This window comes from Camellia sinensis, chromosome 7, assembly GCF_055761805.1.
Source record: "Camellia sinensis isolate YWXY chromosome 7, ASM5576180v1, whole genome shotgun sequence".
NCBI lineage: Eukaryota > Viridiplantae > Streptophyta > Magnoliopsida > Ericales > Theaceae > Camellia > Camellia sinensis.
In genome coordinates, this window is record NC_138967.1 from 40,900,607 (window position 1) to 40,904,146 (window position 3,540).

Sequence of the window (3,540 nt, forward strand, 5' to 3'; positions counted from 1 at the left end):
TCAATTTGTATTCAAGAGTAGGAGAACTCTGTACTGAAATCAATGTAATTGAAGGTTGTGGGTACTGAAAATTTTTCGTTTGGTCAAAAAATGGTCTAAGTCGTAAAAAGATTAATTTGAGCAAAATCAACTTTTATTAAAACTTTTCAAAACCATTTTTGATATGGATCAAAACTGGACACGCCTAAAATCTATCCTTGAGATGCACAACCCCGAATCCCATCAACTGGAAAGTCGCCTCTAGTCTGAATAGCACTGCACTGGAGATCACAACCGAGCTCTTGAATGCAGTATAGGTAGATGACCAACATGATCACATGGACAAAGTTGATTTGGAAGTGTTTATGGCTGGACTTCAGAACGAACTTGCCTACGTATCCCGAAGATGGCAATCAAGCCTTACGTAGTTCGGTTTACGTTCACTCGTGTATTAACACTCTCCTTTTGTGCTCCAACTTTTGCCAAGGCCGCCCTTTCTGAGTTTTCAACCTTCTGAGCTCAATTTTTATTATTTCAAATTTTTCATGCTCTAACTTTTCCCTAGGTCGCCCTTTTGGGTTTTCGGCCTAACAAACCACTCAGGGATAGTACTTCTTCAATTTGTCCATGTTGATAGGCTGGGAGAACTCAAGGCCATCTAAATCCATCAGAATGACAGCTCCACCCGACCAGATAGACTTGATGATGTACGGGCCAATCCAATTGGGTCTGAACTTGCCCCTAGGGTCGTGGATGGGAGCTTAGTTGTCTTTGAGCACTAGATCTCCCTCTTTCAAATTCATGGACTTAACCTTGTTATTGAAAGCCCTAGCAATTCTTCGTTGATAACCCTGGACGTGATATAGTGCTTTCAGCCTTCTTTTATCAAAGAGAATGAGTTCTTCGAACCTGCTTTGCTGCCAATTTGCCTCAGCTATTTCACACTCAGCCAATACCTGTAATGACAGAACCTCAACTTCGATAGGTAGAACAGCCTCCATCCCATAAACCAAGGAATACGGAGTTGCCCCAGTAGAAGTTTGAATTGAAGTCTGGTAGCCCCAAAAAGCAAATGGCAGCTTATCTGGCCAGTCCCTGTAAGTTTCCACCATCTTCTGCAGAATGTGCTTGACGTTCTTGTTGGCGGCCTCAACTGCTACGTTGGTTTGCGGCCGATATGTAGATGACTTATGAAAAGCCACATTGTACTTCTCTAACAAGTCGATCACCTCATTCTTGAAGTAGGAACCATTATCTGAAATAATCTCATTCGGGACCCCATAGCGACAGATGATGTTGTTCCTAATGAACTTAGCAACATGCGATGCCTTCAACATCGCGTAAGATTGGGCATCGACCCACTTCGTAAAGTAGTCTATCGCTACCAGAATATACTCATACCTGTTGGACACCTTTGGAATGATAGGCCCAATTACATCGATCCCCCAGACTGAAAACGGCCATGGCGAAGTCATGTTATACAGCTTCGACGGCGGAATGTTCATGCAGTTCGCATGGATCTGACATTTGTGGCATCGCCGAAAAAAGCCAATACAATCCTCCTCCATGGTTGACCAGTAATAACCCTGTCTAAGTATATTCCGGGCTAGGATCACCTCGCTCACGTGCGCTCCGCACTCTCCTCCATGCAGGGCCTCCATCAGGCATTTGGATTCTTCAACATCAACACAGCTTATGCATCTTGAGATGTCCCCTCTTGTACAGTTTATCCCTACAGACAATGAACTAAGCAGCCATTCTTCGAATTGCCCTCTTATCTTTAGCATTTACCCTTGGTGGATACAACTCCCTTTTCCAAGAAGTTCCAGATGTTGTAATACCAGGGGTTTTGATCTTGTACCTCATCTATGGCAGCAATCAGCTCGTAGGCTGGCACGAATTTTTGTTCAATGATGATCAGACGCATCCGAACCCCGAAAGCGATGTCTATCATAGAAGATAAAGCCGCTAATGAATCAGCGAACCTGTTGTTCTCTCTTAACAAATGGGCGAAATTCAGTTTCTCAAACTAGGGAATCAGAACGTCCAAGGTCTGGTGATAGATTCTCATCTTTTCTTCTTTAACTTTCCAATCTCCTTTATCTTGAGATACAACAAGGTTCGAGTCCCTGATGACATCCAACCGTTTTGCCCCTAGTTCCAGGGCGGCTTCTAGTCCAGCAATACATGCCTCATATTCTACCTCATTGTTCGATGCTTTGAACTGGAATTTGAATGCTAAAGGTATGCAAGAATTATCGGGTGCTATCAGCAACACCCCTATCATATACCCGTATTGGTTTGACGCTCCATCAAAGTACATCGTCCAAGTCTCTTCTTCGACATGTAGAATGGCCACATCTGGGAACAAATATTCAACTACTTCATCCCCTTTAACTGGGTGATCGGCTAGGAACTCCGCTACCACTCTCCCTTTCACTGACTTGCGCGTCATGTACTTCAGATCGAATTCCGAAAGCAGAAGCAACCAACGAGCTAGCCTACCCGTAAGTGCGGGTTTCTTGAAGAGACATTTGATGGAATCTAATCTCGAAACCAGTATTACAGAGTGAGCTAACCGGTAGTGCCTCAACTTCCTGGTAGCCCATACCAAGGCCAGACAAGCCTTCTCCAGCGGAGTGTAGCGGGTCTCGTAATCCAGCATTTTCTTGCTTAGGTAGTAGATAGCCTTCTCCACTTTGTCCTCAGACTCCTGTGCAAGCATGCAGCCTATTGTAGTTTCAGTTACTGATAGGTACAGAATCAACGGTTTCCCCGGCTCAGGCGGTGACAACACAGGTGGGTTCTGTAAATATTGTTTGATCTGCTTGAAAGCAACTTGGCATCGGTCGTCCCATTGGAATTTCTTTCCTTTCTTTAGGAGACCAAACAGTGGTTCACAAGTCAAGGTTAATTTTGCAATAAACCGTCTTATGAATTGCACTTTACCCAGAAAGCCTCGCACCTCATTTTCAGTCCTCGGTGGTGGCATTTCTACGATGGCCTTGATTTTAAAAGGATCGACCTCGATACCTCTTTGTGTGATCCAGAACCCCAGCATTTTCCCTGCTGTAACACCAAATGTACATTTCTGAGGTTTCAGCCGCAACCGATACTCTCTGATCCGTTGGAAGAATTTCTGCAAGGCGGTGTAGTGGCCCTCTCTTTCCTTGGACTTGACAATTATGTCGTCCACGTACACCTCAACCTCTTTATGGATCATATCGTGAAAAATCGTAGTCGCAACCCGTTGATAGGTAGCCCCAGTGTTCTTCAAGCCGAATGGCATCACCCTATAACAATAGGTTTCCCACGGGGTGGTGAAAGCAGTCTTCTCCCTGTCTTCGGGCACCATCAAAATCTGATTGTAGCCTGAAAACCCAACCATGAACGAGAGCAACTCATGCCTAGCAGTGAAGTTCACAAATTCGTCAATATGCGACAAAGGAAAGTCGTCCTTCGGACTGGCTTTTTAAAATCCCTGAAGTCCACACATACCCGAATTCTGCCGTCCTTCTTCGGCACCGGAACTATATTGGCCAACCAAGTAGGGTATTCAGA